At 35.4% G+C, this 17,566-nt stretch overlaps 3 long non-coding RNA genes across 6 annotated transcripts in view; 1 reads left to right on the forward strand and 2 right to left on the reverse strand.

Moving 5' to 3' along the window:
- The window catches only part of LOC125775637 (uncharacterized), a 38,506-nt gene extending 28,704 nt beyond the window's left edge, over positions 1-9,802 (reverse strand). The window contains exon 1 of the long non-coding RNA XR_007421215.1: positions 9,634-9,802. This is a non-coding gene — a long non-coding RNA (uncharacterized LOC125775637). The remainder of the gene's footprint in view (positions 1-9,633) is intronic.
- A 351-nt stretch (positions 9,803-10,153) lies between these two features.
- Positions 10,154-17,566, forward strand: part of LOC105222656 (uncharacterized) — an 83,014-nt gene continuing 75,601 nt past the window's right edge. For 2 of the 4 annotated variants that reach the window (XR_007421252.1, XR_007421251.1), the window contains exons 1-2: positions 10,154-10,420; positions 10,509-11,360. This is a non-coding gene — a long non-coding RNA (uncharacterized LOC105222656). The remainder of the gene's footprint in view (positions 10,421-10,508; positions 11,361-17,566) is intronic. The other 2 variants (XR_007421254.1, XR_007421253.1) reach the window with 1 other exon arrangement.
- On the reverse strand, positions 11,517-12,768 carry LOC115065945 (uncharacterized). Its single transcript, XR_003845619.2, has 2 exons — positions 11,987-12,768; positions 11,517-11,667 (listed from the first exon to the last, which is right to left on the reverse strand). It is a non-coding gene; the product is annotated as an uncharacterized LOC115065945 (long non-coding RNA).

Below are 17,566 nucleotides of genomic sequence, written 5' to 3' on the forward strand. Positions count from 1 at the left end.
AAAACTTTACCACGCAGTGTGATGGGCAATGAGCGGCTGAGTGCACTTGCTGTTATTACAGTGCACTGGGATATTAAAATAGATCCAGATGAAGTAATTAATGATATGGCAAACAAGAAGAAAAGAAAATATTACCTATTTAAGTTATAACTACCAAATAATTTAAGTAATATGTATATGAATTTATATTGTTTTTTTTTAATAAACAGAAAATTTAAAGTTTATATATGTTTTTACTTCAGCCCCCCCCGAAATGAAAAGCTGGCTACGGGCCTGGTTAAGAATGTTGGAAAAATTGATAGCAAACTGTGCGTTGTTTATTTTCTGCCATCTAAAAATATTAAAATTTGTTTTTGTTATTATACCTACACATAATTTGATTAGCAATATAAAACTGCTTACCTCTGATGCTGTAAACGCAAAGGAGGCGGCAGATTTCAAGCGACATCTGTCAAAAAATAACAAAAATCGGACATTTTTGAGCAGTGTTGCCTACTCTAATTTGGTAAATTCAGCTAAATGCACGAAATTCTTGTGCATTAACATGGGTCAAATGCGCAAGTAACTGTAAATTAATGTCGCTAATGCCAATTAGCGCTGTCGTCTGTCAGGGTTATAAATCCCAACCGTTATATTCTTAATCGAGCAAATATTCACAATCGCCCAATCCTATTTGAATCCATAATTCAATGACGGGCTTTCTAAAACTTTGCATATTTATATATACTTCCTTTATATTTTTTCACACAAACACTATTAGAAAATCAAATCAACAAAACAAGTGTCTATCTAAATATATGCTTTTTACTATTATTTTGATTAATTTCACCATCATTTATGACAAACTCAGTACGCTTCCCTTTCTGGTCTTTAGATTTTGCTATGTCCATTTTAATAATTTCTTTAATTTTACACTTTACACACTAACCAGAGATAAAAGGATGTCCAACTTTCTCCAGTGTGAAAGCGCCTCAAAATTAGCGTTTTGCATATTGTTGTGTATCCATTTATTCACCACACCTTTTACATTATATTTTATACGCTTTCCAACACTTAACCTCTCTCTATTTCTGATTATTCCTTTTTCTTAAATATTTTTTTATCTCGCACTGCACCCGAAAAGTTGTAATTTGATTTCATCAGTGTTTCAATAGAGTCAATTACAACTCAACAAACGAAGTCGACATTTTTTCCGAACCACGCGTTTAAGAACAATAAATTGAATCAATAAAATACATTTAATAAACAAATTAAAACTGTTCAAAACTTAAAGAATTTGACCAAAAATCGGGTGGGGCTGTGCCGGGGCACACGGCCGTTGGTTTCAACGTGAAACATGTATGTTAGCGAATCGCTTAAGTATTTTAATAAATAATCTATACCAAATTTCGTGAATATAACTTGTCAAATGTGAAAGTTTTCCATACAAGAACTTGATTCCGATCGTTCAATTTGTATGGCAGCTATATGCTATAGTTAACCGATGTGAACCATTTCTTCGGATATTACATTGTTGTTTTAGAAAATAAGCTATACCAAATTTCGTGAATATATCTTGTTAAATGTGAAAGTTTTCCATACAAGAACTTGATTCCGATCGTTCAGTTTATATGGCAGATACTGTTTTGTTCGTTGAACGCCAATGATTTTGCATTGCTTCACTTCTACTGATATTGACATCTCTCAGTTCTGTGGCAGATACAATATATCAATCGTCTGCTCATTCGTTATGTCCATAAGTATAGGTATTCCTATGGTAGAGGTACTCGCGAGGTCGGCAGCAGCAGCTTTGCGACGTTCCCGAAACCGTTTTGCTCTCTCGACGCCGGACATTGGGTTACCTATGCGTGGCCCATATCCCCTCTTTGTAACGAGAGTCGTCATTTATATTTCTGGTTGGCTCTTGTACGAGCTGAGGCCGACATACCATACTTTCTGGTTATTTTAAATATAAATACTGTCCAACTTACACTTATTTTTGTATAAATCAATCGGTTTAAATAAACTTGACAAACACACGAAAGAATCACCGCGTTATATAGTCGGAGTCACGAGTTACACTGAATAGAAACAAGCGAGAGAGACGGTTTCGCACAGTTAACGCAGTATGCCTCCCTCGCCGCCCACCTCGACCCCGACACCACTGTATATACAGTAATAAACCTTTACATTAGCTACATACATATACTCAACTCAGAAAATCTTAGGTTGTTGTGTAACACGTTTTTTGCCACTTTCATGGTAATCAGGGTGTTGCATTGTTTTGAAGCTACATGACCTAGCCAACGTATCCGCTGTCTTTTAATTCGCTGAACTATGTCAATGTCGTCGTATATCTCGTACAGCTCATCGTTTCATCGAATGCGATATTCGTCGTGGCCAACACGCAAAGGATCATAAATATTTCGCAGAACTTTTCTCTCGAAAACTCGTAACGTCGACTCATCGGTTGTTGTCATCGTCCAAGCCTCTGCACCATATAGCAGGACGGGAATTATGAGCGACTTATAGAGTTTGGTTTTTGTTCGTCGAGGGAGGAGCTGTTGGCAAGAGTAATCGTGCGTTGGATTTCCAGGCTGACATTGTTGGTGGTGTTTACGCTGGTTCTAATATAGACGAAATTATCTACAACTTCAAAGTTATGACTGTCAACAGTGACGTGAGTGCCAAGTCGCGAGTGCGGCGACTGTTTGTTTGATGGCAGGAGATATTTCGTCTTGCCCTCGTTCACTGCCAGACCCATTTACTTTGCTTCCTTGTCCAGTCTGGAGAAAGCAGAACTAACGGCGCGGGTGTTGAGGCCGATGATATCAATATCATCGGCATACGCCAGCAGTTGTACACTCTTATAGAAGATGGTACCTTCTCTATTTAGTTCTGCAGCTTGAACTATTTCTCCAGAAGCAGGTTGAAAAACTCGCACGGTAGGGAATCGACTTGTCTGAAAAGTCGTTTGGTATCGAACGGCTGGGAGAGTTCCTTCCCGATTCTGACGGAGCTTTCGGTATTGCTCAATGTCAGCTTACACAGCCGTATTAGTTTTGCGGGATACCAAATTTAGACATCGCGGCATTAAGGCAGTTCCTTTTCGTGCTGTCGAAAGCAGCTTTGAAATCGACGAAGAGGTGGTGAGTGTCGATTCTACTTTCACGGGCCGTTTCCAAGATTTGATAAGGTCCAGGCAGTTTGTTCATGGTGGGCTTTAATCTTTCACACAATTCGCTCGATAGAACTTTATATGCGATATTAAGGAGGCTAATCCCAGATTGTGGGGTCTCCTTTTTTAAAAATAGGGCAGAGCACACTTTAATTCCAGTCGTTGGGCATGCTTTCGTACGACCATATTTTAGAAAGAAGCTGATGCATGTTCCTTATCTTCGCCGCCGTTTTTGAATAAATCGGCCGGCAATCCATCAGCTTCTGCCGCGTTGTTGTTCTTCAGGCGGGCATTTGCTATTCGACCTTCTTCATGGTCGAGTAATGGAACGTCTGCTCCATCGTCATCGATTGGGGAATCGGGTTCGCCTTCTCCTGGCGTTGTGCCTTTACTGCCATTCAGCAGGCTGTTCCCTCCATAATTTAAGTATGCTCTGGGCATCAGTAACTAGATCACCTTTGGGGGTTCTACAAGAGTATGCTCTGGTCTTGAAACTTTCTGCAAGCCGCCGCATTTTTTCCTAGAATTTTCGAGCATTACCCCTGTCGGCCAGCCTATCAAGCTCTTCGTACTTACGAATTTCGGCCTCTTTCCTTTTCTGTCTGCAAATACGTCTCGCTTCCCTTTTCAACTCTCGGTACCTATCCCATCCCGCACGTATTGTGGTCGATCGTTACGTTGCGAGGTAGACAGCCTGTTTTCTCTCCGCTGAGACACGGCACTCCTCGTCGCACCAGCTGTTCTTTTGCACTTTCCGAAAACCAATGGTTTCAGTTGCAGCTGTACGTAAGGAGTTTGAAATGCCGTCCCTCAGTTCCCTTATACCGAGTTGTTGACGAGTGCTCTCAGAGAGCAGGAGTGCAAGCCGAGTAGAAAATTGTTCGGCTGTCTGTTGTGATTGCAGCTTCTCGACGTCGAACCTTCCTTGTGTTTGTTGACGTGCGTTTTTTGCTGCAAAGAGGCGGGTGCGAATTTTGGCTGCAACAATATAATGGTCCGAGTCGATGTTAGGACCTCGGAGCGCACGCACATATAAAACATTGGAGACGTGTCTTCCGTCTATCACAACATGATCGATCTGGTTGGTGGTTTTTCGATCCGGAGACCGCTAGGTAGCTTGATGAATCTTCTTATGCTGGAATCTAGTACTACAGATAACATAGACAGATAGATAACAGATATTTCACAATCGTTCAAAGGGGATGCTTCGCCTTCTGACTTTAGCTCGCCTTTAAACGGATGTTCTTAAGCTACCTAGAGGATATTTGGTCAAAGACCGGAAGTCATGAGCTGCTTGATCCATATATAAAAAAATCGTTTCTGACCACTCCAAGTGAATGGCAATCAGAGAACTTTCCTCACTTGCGTGAACTTCTACACATGGCTCGATCCTCCCTCCTACTTGTATAAAAAATTCACCTAGTATTTAAGACCGCAAAGCATTGCTACCAACAAGATGGCTGCTATTCATACCGAAAAGGTTTTCTAGTTTTTGTACTGTGTTCTCAAACTACCAGTCCAAATTGAAGTAGCTCTCACCACAAATTTGTGTAATTTATTTCTGTTAAATTGCGATTACTGATTCGTACAATTCGATTTAATTTATTTACAGAGTTAGTGAAACACTTATGATTTTTGTACTTCAGGCTGATGAAAAGTTGTTTTTTTGGCTAATTTTCTTGACTATAATAAGCAAATCATGAGATGTGTTGTTTGATCATTTTTTTTTGTTTTTTATTACAAACATTTTTAAACTTTAACAATGTTTGATATCCTACAACTAGTTTAAAAACGAACGAGCAGTTTGATTTGAATAACTTAAAAACGAATTACATAGAAATTAAAATTAATAGTAATATTCATACATAGATGGTAAATAATTCATTCCTTTATATTTTAGCTTCCAACTAAGCTATGTGGTTTTTTGCGACATAATCGACTAGGGCGGCATGTGTCTAAAAGAAGATTTCTCGCCTCCTCGTTCACATGTGCATTAAGCCTTTTGTAGTGGGCATCTGCCTGACTCCTTATTTCTTCGGTGACTGTATTCATCCTTAGGTCTCGATGAATATCCGCATTTCTGCAGTACCAGGGAGCATTTACAATGCCTCTTAGCACCTTGTTTTGAAAACGTTGTATAATATTAATACTGCCATCATTGGCACACCCCCACAGTTGCGCACCATATGACCATACCGGCTTGATTTTTTGTTTATAAAAAAGTAATTTGTTGTATATGGACAGGTTTGACCTTCGCCCAATTAGTCATTTCATTTTCGACAATTTCAGATTAAGTTCAATCCTTTTTATTTTCATATGCTCTTTCCAACATAATCTAGCATCAAGCATGTTGCCAAGATATTTAGCTGTATTTGCGTATGGTATGCAGACATCTAGAATACATATACGTTGATAAGTGATTCTTTTGTTTGTAAAATTTACATGAACCGATTTGCCACCGTTTAGTTTTATTCTCCATTTTTTAGTCCAACTTACTACAGAGTTGATCGCATGTTGCAGGTTTAGCACAGCTTTTTCTGCTGTTTTTTCGACGCATAGTATTGCGCTGTCATCAGCAAAAGTGGCAGTCATACTGTTTGGTGCTAACGGTAAGTCTCTTGTATACAGAATATATAAAAGTGGACCTAAGATACTTCCCTGAGGAACTCCTGCTTCAATTTCTTTAAGTTTTGAGAATTCATTTCCTTGTTTTACATGGAAAAATCTCATGGTGATATACAATTCTAAAAGAGCACAATACTCAACCGGAAGACATGATTTTAGTTTTTGCATAAGGCCTTCGTGTCAAACGCTTGTGCAACGTCAAGAAATACAGCTGAGCATACGTTTCCCTCCTCCAGGAATTTTCCTATTTCTGATGTTATTCTGTGAATTTGTTCTATTGTTGAATGCTTATATCTAAAACCGAACTGATGCGATGGGAGTAACTGCTTTTCGTCAATTATAAATTTTAATCTTAGATAAATTAATTTTTCTAAAAGTTTTGAGATTTATGGAAGTAGTGAAATTGGTCTATATGACGAGACTTCGTGAAGATCCTTTCCTGGCTTAGGAACCATAACAACTTCGGCAAATTTCCAAAGGCTTGAATTGCTGTATTGTAAAGATAGGTGAGCTTCCGTAAACATTTGTCATTTTTGGAAAACATAATTTTGAGAAAAATGCGTTTAAAGTATTATGTATACTCACACCTGCGGCAAATCAACTTGAAACTTAATTTCATAACTATAAAGCATAGTTTAGGCAAAAAATAAATAAATGATCAAAAATTCTACAGTGAAAATAATTCTTAAAAATCTGCAAAGGATTTAAACACAAGTGAATCACCAGCGGGAGAGAAAGAGGAACCACTTGAAGAAACCAATGCTCAGCCTGCGAGAAGCCAAATCGATTTTTTAAGGGTAAGGTATATGTCTATGTACATTACGGGGCAGACTTCGGACTTCTATCTTGAAACGCTACTACTTTCGAAATCACACACTGAAAATTAGTTTTACGAGTATTAGACACGGGAAAACATCAACCCAGTTTGGATTGGATGTAATACGTGCGTTACCTTTTATATTTCGGGATTAGAGAAGAAAAACAAGTATTAGTAATCGAAAATCGCTTTATGATCAAAATATTAAAAAGATCTATATACTTTTGAATTTTGAAGATCTTTTTCCAGAATGAGGTATCTTCAAACAAGCGTTCTGAATTAACCAACCGATGTAGAAGAGCTTATTTTTTTACAAACGGGAAAAAAGAAGTCATTCGGTACCAAATTAAAACTATACTTAAAACTATGCTCAAAAATGCAATTGCTTCATTCGGTGGTTGGTTTTTCTAATTTCTTGAAAGACAACTGGCGAACAAATCGGTATCAGTCATTTATTTGTAGTTCTAACATTATGATTGCGACATGTTCAGTTTTCCAAAAAAACAGTCAACCGTTTGCTTAGAAGTGTTTCGAGTGCTTTCGCCCTTTTTAACAAATTTTTTTTTGAGTAAATTTTCCATGCAATATTGAGTGTACTCGTATGCTGGTCCCACTAATGCGTATAGTTGTCTCTATCTCTCAAGAGAGAGCAGTATTAATTTGCGTAAAGTTTTAATACTATTCGGAACAAAAACTGTCTTTGAACGACCTTCATCTTGGAGTGATCTGATAAGGATTGAATTCACCATACTCATTTTTTTGGATGAACTTTTTAAGTAACTGTAAATAAAGTAAGTTAATTTTTTTGCAAAAATTGTCAAACTTTACGGTAAAGTAGGGAGTTGCAAGATTGCAATACAAGGGTTGCCATATAAAAGTATTGTATATTTTTTTTTTAGAAAATGCTATTTTTTAACGCGCTGTGTGTTTGAATATCAAACCAAGGCTAAAAATTCACACAAAAGCTTTGACAAACAAGTGAAATTGAAACAGCTAACCAGAGCACACATCGCAGAGAATCATGGTCAAATGACAACAACTAGAATATGTAAAAGAATAATGCTAAAGACAGATATATGGTGGACGTACTACAATGTGTACAAGAAAAGCTCAGGAAACCGATACAATGAGGTCGAGCTATCTTACATGATTATTTCGATAATAAACGTCGTTCTTGCATACATATATCTTTCCATAATGAAATTCTAAACTAAACTGAATACAAGGATAGAAAATGCAGATCATAACATATTAAAAATGGCCAAAACAACAATAAGAAATCAAATCAAATTCATCAAATTGAAGAGTTATGCAAGCCGTAAATTTTAACTGCTTCGTGAACTAAAACGTTTTGTTATGTTATGCTTATGTAAATTAATTATATCGGATTTGAATGTGGAAAATTATACTTTTTTCCCTAAATTCCATATTATTCTGTTTAAGTTATTCTCCATAAATTTTCTTAGGCATTGTATTATCGCCTAAAATTCAAGGCCGTATTTTTTACCATTTTAAAATTTTGTACATTCACACAATGATTAAAAATTGAACTCTAAAACCTAAGTAACAGGAGTTTCGTGGGTTCATTAGTTTTACATATAGTAGTAATTGATATACATATTATTATGTCAGACCCTTTTTCACCATTTTAGTAACATATACTATACAATAATATATAATTATATTTATAATGCGCTCAATTTCGAAATTCGAAGAAAAGTATTTTGATTTGGTCTATCACACAGCCGAGTGGTGCATAGTTATTCACTGTAAATAAATCATTTCGTATTTCGTCGGGTGACAAATAATATTGAAACAAAAATCTGCGGTCGAGAGATTAAAGAAAATTTAGTCTTCGGTACGCTGCAATTTTTTATTCAGGTACAAATAACCAAGTACATATAAATTTTATAGCATAAATATTTTTTGACTTTTAATTCGCTAATATTGAAGAAACGTGCTTAAATAGGAAATTCAAATTATGTGTGTTAATCGCCGCTTCTTGCTCCATACTTCTTTACATTCCATATGATATTTTCAGTACTATCGAATGCAAGGAAGAATGGAACTAAACTGGCAACAATAGATTTACAAATACCTTATATATGATAGAATACTCTTTAAATACTATAATAAGAAAATTGTCTGCAACGTTCATCAGATTACACTAAACTATTCGGATCGAAAAATATATATTCCTTTTACTATTTTAAATAATGTTAATACGACTTTAAAATAAACCAAACAAGATGTAAATGGCGCAATACAAGACATATACAGGGTCCTGCTTATGGTTGGTTGCTCACAACGTTTACGGGATTAAATAATTCAACTGCTGTTGAATCCTCATAAATATATTTTTTATATGATTTTTTGACTGTTGTCAATATATGAACCAGTTTGCTGTTTGTTTCAGTTCCAATTTGGACATTAATTGGCGCGTATTCGTATTCGATTTTGAATTAAGTTTTTTAATTCACTTTTAAAAGCTAGAAAAGAAATCGCTTCTAATGCAAGTATATACTATTATAAAGAATATTCTTCACTATTATTTGTAACGGTAAAAACTTCAATTTCTATAATTAAACTTTGTGAGCAATTTTTATTATGTTCTTACATCACGAGACATTAAGCAAATATGGTTAAAAATTCAGCTTGTGTAACATTTTAATATTTGTTTCGATATTTTTAAATTTGCTGTATTGCTGTCTTACATTTATAGAGTATGTGTTAAATCACTGAATGCCAATAAAAATATATGCAAATAAAAATTTTTAATAAAAGTAACTTTATCTATCTTTAAAAATGAAGCCGACGACTATATAATGTTGCGTAATAAGCGTATTGTTTATATTTCTTTTTTAGTTTTTCATCGGACTTTTTTCAGTTTTTTTCAATGTTACTAATTTATATACAAAAAATTAAAACTTTTAAATGGGGCTTTACAAGATTAGTTAAAAATTTAAGAAGATAAATAATGAACTTTTGATAGAAGTTTTCTGACTGCCACCACCATGTTATGTAACATACTTACATTCATATATGTGATGAATACTTTACTTTAGCTTACACTTTTACTTGCTCTAGAATATTGAATATCTGTTATAAATTAAATATAATCAAATACAATGTACACCGATCGCTAGAGGAAATTGAAATTCACTAAATGATGTAATGTTTTCAACTTAGCTTTCAACTATAGACTGTACCTTCATATTTTTGAAAAACTTATTGCATGTAGCCACTAGAACAGAGATCTACTTCGAAACTGAAAGTAAAAAATACAAACTGTTAACATGACTACAGATTTGTTCTCACTCACACACGTATGATTATTGGCGACAAATTGTATTTTTATATGTTGTGAAATAATTGTGTGTGGATAAAAAAAATTTCATGGTGATTCGATCTATGATTTTTCTGCGCAGTCGCGATATCTTCAAGTGATTCTATACATAGAACACTAAACTCAATGCCCCCATCGTTCTCTTGCTTTTGACAATATTAAAAATATCATTGCGTATTAACAGAAATACACTTCTGAACAAGCAATTGTAATGCAATCAGAATTCCCCATGACTTCGTTTTCGTAACCTGTAGCAGACGAAAAATAATATTCCAAGAATTTTACTTATATTTAAAAAACGGTTTGAACAAATCTACATTATTACAAGGAATTAGAAAAATGTGCTTCATCGTCGTTATAAGTATTGATATGACTTATACTGAAATTCAATAAGTAATATACATTACTGATTTACGAATAAATGCATTTAAATGATTTTAATTCATTAACAACAACTTGGCATTAAAATTGTAGGGTATAAAAATAATAATTTTAGATATTTTATGATTAATGATTTCTATACTGACTATATTTATTTCTAATTTATATATACCACACATTAGTTCATCAACAACAGATCTCTTGCGGATAAGAAATATGCAAATATGTACATACATCCGTCAAAATGTACTTTTCTGTTAAATTTAATATGATTCACAGATTTAATGATGGGAGGTTAAGGGAAATTGGGAGCCTCACAACAACTTATGGTCACAAAAATATGGTATACGTTTATTTATAATATATTATATAAAGAACTAAAAATTTAAGCAAAAATAGTTATGTTTGATTTAAATATTAGGAAATCAATAATTAAATAAAAACAAAAAGTTTGAATATGTATAGCTACAAGCAAGCAAAGCTAATCTTAGACACAGCAAAACCTTAGAACATATTAAATATTAATCGATTGTTCATACATTTTTCACATAAAAGTTTCTTATCCCATAGCTGAAATCTTACTTGGATGAGCTATCTGTAGAATATTCGAAATATTTCTCTAAAAATGAAGCAAGATAATAGAAATTAAATATTTCGTAAATGAGAGCAAGAGGAGGTGTTAAAGCGATAACTGCAGAATATTATTATTTTTAACTGATGCTGGTCTATTTCAAAAGAAACAATTGCGTATAATCGGGATATCAGATGTAAGTAGATGTTTGTGTGACAAAAATGGTGAATTCAAATGTCGGACAAAAAAAACCAGGTACAAGTAAATTAGAGAGCGCGTATTTTGATTAAAGTACTCGATGAAAAGTGAAATTCGGGAGATTTGAAATAATAAAATAATAATTACTTGTATGTGTTTGTCTCTAGATATGCTTAATAGTATGAAAGCTTGGTGACTGTGGATAATTCTTGGAATGCAGAGAAAAATATACGCAAGAGTTTCAATAAACCTACAAAGTAGCTTGGTAAAGTTTTCAATATGTTTTTTCAAAATCATTTTGTCAATATGATTGTCCATTTTGATAACGCCTAAACAAAGACTTCCACAACTGTTGCAATCAATTCCTAACAACCGATTTTCAGATTGTTCTGAAATTCGCTTCCGGTTGTTTGCAATATGATTGCCTTTATATATGTACATATGTACATATGTATATTTTATATTAACTTTTCATTTATTGACACAAACGAATAACTAAATACATAATAAATATGTATGTGAATATATATAAATTATACCGCTATGATCAGCTTCGTGGTGATGTTGGTAATCTGAAAAAAAAAACAAATTTCTCTGATTAACGTTTTTGATGCTTTGTAGCATTTGAAATGTTTGAACAAACAGCCTTATCTGCCAAACTAATTTTTTATTTATTTATTGACATACCACTCTTGTATATTTATTTAAATTAATATATAATAAATTACATATTTATTTAAATTACAAAAGTGGTATCGACTAAAAATTAAAATAAGAGTTTAAACAAAATTGTTTTATCTACTTAATTATAACAATGTTATTATGATATAATCTTAATTGTGACAATATATAATTAGAGGGCAAAATTAAGGAATTTAGCTATATACATACATATATGGTAGTCGAAAAAGTCTCGGCGAAAAACTGCGGCAAGTAATTTTCATAGGCTACTCTTGAAGCCAACTTCACTCCATTAAAAAAGTTCTGCATTGACCAGAACAAATGGTGCAAGGTCAAGGGTACATGTCCAGCGAAGCTCTACTAGTTTCTGCCGAGTCATCAAGAATGTGTGTGGTCTAGCGTTGTCCTTGTGGAAGACGAAGCTTCCTCTTGATTAGTTCTGGTCGTTTTTTTATTGCTTGCTTCAATCTCATCAGTTGTTGACAATAAAATGTGGAATCAATCCTTCGACCAGGGTGGAGCAGATCATAGTAAATTATTGCTTTCCAATCTCACCAAACACTCAGCATGTCCTTTCGAACGGCCAATCCTGGCTTTGCGACCATTTGTTGAGCTTCACCACGCTTGAACCATGATCTTTTTCGCACATTATTGTCGTATTTGATCCACTTTTCGTTTCCTGTTACTACTCAATTCACAAATTTTTCGATTTAATTTCCTTTTAGCAAAGAATTGCAGATTGATTTGGTTCATTAAATTGTTCACAGACGATTCATGTGGTACCCAAACACCGAGCTTTTTTTTGAAGTCAGCCTTTTTTAAATAGTTCAAAAGCGTTTGATGATGAATGTTAAGTTCCTTAGCGATGTCATGGTTGCTTATGTGACTGGTCAATCTTTTCCATAATATCATCGACTTTTTCAACGATGAGTCGACCAGAGCGAGGTGCATCTTTCACATCGAAATTTTCAGAACGGAAGAGAGCGAACCATTGTTGTGCTACACGAACTGATACAGCGTGGTCTTAGTGGTTTGCGTGGGATTCTTTCCTTTTTATATACAAATTTCAAAATATAGCGAATTGCTTCATTTTTTTCACTCATTTGTTAACAGCTGTAACTTTTTTCCAACTTCCACGAATTTAATTTTTTTTGGTTAAATGAAGCCTAAAATCTCACCTTTCCAACAGTATATGGTATGACACAATGTGATTTGTAGCACTGGAGATATACGACTAACGACATCTATTCTACTGTTAATAATATAAGAAACGTGTTGTTTATAAATTAATGTTGTATGAAGAATAATTCCAAGGAACAGTAAAATTGCTTAGTGCAAAACAGCCCCCACCACAGCTATCCTAGAAGTACTATGGACGGGACAAAATCGTTTTGATTTACGTGAGTACCTGTCGGCGACGGCCTAACCTCACATTGCTTTCTTCGACCCACATAGATCAATAATTTCTTCATTATTTTCACACATCTGATAACAGCTGTAACTTTTTCCAACTTCCACAAATTTTTTTTTGTTAAATGAATCTTAAAATCTCACCTTTCCAACACTGTATGGTATGACACAATGTAATTGGTAGCACTGGAGATATACGAGTGAAACGACATCTATTGACTGTTAATAATATAAGAAACGTGTTAATATTGCATCATGAATAATTTCAAGGAACATTAAAACTTCTTAGTGCAACACAACTCGGTTATCTAATTGGGAAAATGCCGTTGCCCAGCTGGTTGATGTCCTCATTAGACTGACGTCCAAAAAGTACGATGGACAGGAAAAAAACGTTGTGATTTACGTGACTACCAACCGGTGACGGCCTAACCTCACAGTGCTTTATTTGAAATACATATGTAGATCAATACATTGCGTCGATCAACGTCCCAAAGTATAAATGCATTTTGTACGTATTTTTTAGTTCCAATTGGTTTAGGTGGATAGGGACATCTGTTCCATCTTGGTCGAGTACGAGGCCCATCTAAAAATTCTGCCGTATTTTGGATCCGGAACCCGGCCGAGGTGAGACTCCACACTAGATTGAATTTTTTAACCCTACCGGTTTATACCACAGCCATCACGAATTTCCACAAAGGGCCAAACCCAATGAGCAGTACCACCCCGTAGTACCAGATTAAAGTCTCTGGTAAGACCTTTCAGCTTTTGGTACCTCCAGTTAAGCGCCTACATCGCAACGACTGGTGATATTTGTCGCTTGAACTTCTAATGTCTTTTTATAAGGAAATCCTTTCAAAATATATAATACCCTTTCAAGCTGAGTATTATATCACTATTTCTGACATAGACTATGCTGACATTTTAAGGCAAGCCCAAAAGAAAGACATAGTGCATATGGATTTTAGTCGTCTCTTATGTCATCACGCTACTTGGCAATATCTGGATCAAAAAGCCACCCAACAGATCGACTAATGGTGTGATAGACGCAAGATACCTGTACGTCACCAGTGCTTTAGACAGGTCCTAGCCTTGAGTCGGACCACTATCTTTTGTAGCCATGATATGCACCCTCCTCTGTGCAGCAAAATCGCACTTCAACAAACGAAAAGAAGGTACGACGTCGAGAAGCAGCAATCACAACAGATAGTCGAACGATTCTCTACTCGACTTGCACTCCTCCTCACTGAGAGCACTCGTGAGCAACTCTGTATAAAGGAACTGTGCTCCTTACCTGCATTTGCAAACGATTCCATTGGTTTTCGGAAAGGCAAAAAAAAGACAGAGTAAAAAAATTCTTATCTCGCAACATTACATTCGACCACAATACATGTGGGATGGGATAAATACCAAGAGTTTAAAAGGGAAGCGATTCGCATTTGCAGACAAAAAAGAGATAGACCAAAATACGTGAGTGAGAACAGCTTGGAAAGCTGGCTGATAATTTATAATTATAAATATTTGTTATTTTATTTTTCGTTTACGATGGGTTTCATCCTACTACGATTTTTTTATTTTCAAAAAAATATGAGAAGATTGTGTGATTAAATAGCGAGTGAAGCTAAAAGGTACAAATAAATTCGGAAACGTAGTTCAGACACCGTTTTATCCATATAGATGCTGAGAAAAAAAGACTACATAAAGAAACGATTTCTCACTTTTTAAGATTGTTACGCAGAAATAAGCAAATCAATTGTTGCTTTAATTTGCTAATATTCACAATTTGTAAATCCAAAATACCCAATTCACTTCACTTAAAAGCTAATTACGAATAATCTTCCCGGAAGTTTGATGGCGTTTTGATGGCCTTTACATAGCTCAAAATCCTTCATTTAATTAATAAAAGAAGCTTGATTTTTCAAGTTGCCAACAGGTGTTACTATGCACCTGAGGAGCAAAGCCCTCTCTCGATGAACTCATAGAGTGCTCTCATTATTCCTTCGCATTATACGGCGAAGAAACATGGACTAGGCAAGATAGAACCACGAACTGTATGAGCTATACAGCGACATGGATATAATTAGGCACATACAAATTTAACGACCATGAATATTTCATATCGTGAACCAAGTTACATATTCTATAAATAGTAGTATCGATTTTTAAAGTGATGTTGAAAGAAAATTTTAATAAAAACAAGCTACTGGGTTTTAAGGGGAGGATTTTGAATTTTACGCTTAAAACTGTTAAGTTGGGCTTTAAAGAATGTATTCTCTTTTGACGTAGAAAGTTTCACATTTTGAGGGCATGATGAGAGATTTTTCAAGAAAAACGCAGAACTGTTCAACCTTTCATCAGTCGATTGTTTGTATTTATAGGTAGACTTTAAATATCATGAGAATCATTTAGGCATTTAAACGTTTGAAATAATGTTTCGCAATACCTTAATTTTTTGGTGAGGGTTTTGAGTTTAGAACTAATTTCATTGAGAACATTCTGTTTTTTTTATAAACCTTAAATGAGTAGATTTCAGTCGATTTTCATTTTAATCAGTCCAGCACATTTAAGATGAGCAAAGGAAGCCTAAAGTCAGCAATTAGCGATCCGACACGAATTTAAGATTAAAAGTTAAAAACAAACAGCAACTTAAAAGAAAAGTTGTATATATTATAATAGTTATCAGCGAAAAAAATAATTAGTAAGGAAGTCCTCATATCGGGTGAAACCTAATATTTCATACTTTACCAATTTGCAAGAATCAAAGTCGGCTTCTTAGAGTCACAAAAATCATTACATGTAGTCGACTATAATTTCAGATATTTTCGGCATTAAACTATAGTATACATAGTGTATACGTTCAGTTAATTTTAGTAAGATATCTTACATATTGACCGAGTTGAACGGTATACAGCCAACCGGAAGTTTGAAAATCTTATAGCGGGTATATGGGAGATAGAAGTAATATTGACCCATAACTTTATTTTACATATTCTTTGCATCACTGCATACTTTTAAAAAAGATGATACTCATATAAGAAGTAAAGTCAACTAGATGTTGAACCATAAAATCCTGATATTAGTCTATTGCAAATTATCATCCTATTGTATCCATTTTCGGTGCAAAGATACACTGCTGTTGGATTAACACGCAATTTAATTGATTTAACTAACTTAATGGCCGATAAATAAGATATAAATTCAGCCGGAAGCTGCTGGTACGATGAGGGATGCCGTGTCGCACTGGAGAAAAAAACAAACTGCCTACCTAGCAACATTACAATCAACCTCAACACGTGAGGGATGAGATAGATATTGAGAGTTGAAGAGGGAATCGAAGCGCATTTGCAGAGAAAAAAAGAGAGACGCCGAAATGCGTGAGTACGAAGACCTTGACAAGCTGGCTGACAGGTATAATCCTCGAAAATTCTACAAACAGATGCGTTGACTAAAACAATGTTTCAAGACCGGAGCATACTCTTGTGGAACTCTCCGAGGTAATGTATTGACTCATGCCCAAAGCTTACTAAAATATGAAAGGAACACTTCTCCATCCTGCTGAATGGCAGTGAAAGTGTAACCGATCGTTTTATTGCCCGGCCAAGAAAAATTTTGAATAGCAATTACCTGTCTGAAGACAACAAAGTGGGGGGCCAATGGATTCCCGGCCGAGCTTTTCAAACACGGCGGCGAAGAACGGTTAAAGAGCAGGCATCAGCTTCTTTGTAGATTGTTGGACGAAAGCATGCCAAATGATTGGGATTTAAGTGTGCTCTTTACAATTTACAAAAAGCGAAACCCCACAATCTGCGACAATTACCGCGGGATAAGACTCCTCAACATCGCGTATAAAGTTCTATCGAGCGTAATGTGTGCAAGATTAAAACCCACCGTCAACAAACTGATTGGACCTTATCAGTGTGGCTTTAGACTTGGCAAATCAACAACCGACCAGATATTCACCATGCGCCAAATCTTGGAAAAGACCCGTGAAAGGAGAATCGACACACACCGCCTCTTCGTCGATTTCAAAGCTGCTTTCGACAGCACGAAAAGGAGCTGCGTTTATGCCGCGATGTCTGAATTTGTTATCCCCGAAAAACCAATACGGCTGTGTAAGCTGATGTTGAGCAACACTAAAAGCTCCGTCAGAATCGGGAAGGACCTCTCCGAGCCGTTCGATATTAAACGAGGTTTCAGAAAAGGCGATTCCCTATCGTGCGACTTTTTCAACCTGCTTCTGGAGAAAATAGTTCGAGCTGCAGAACTAAATAGAGAAGGTACCATCTTCTATAAGAGTGTACAACTGCTGGCGTATGCCGATGATATTGGTATCATCGGCCTCAACACCCGCGCCGTTAGTTTTGCTTTCTCCAGACTGGATAA

This window comes from Bactrocera dorsalis, chromosome 1, assembly GCF_023373825.1.
Source record: "Bactrocera dorsalis isolate Fly_Bdor chromosome 1, ASM2337382v1, whole genome shotgun sequence".
NCBI lineage: Eukaryota > Metazoa > Arthropoda > Insecta > Diptera > Tephritidae > Bactrocera > Bactrocera dorsalis.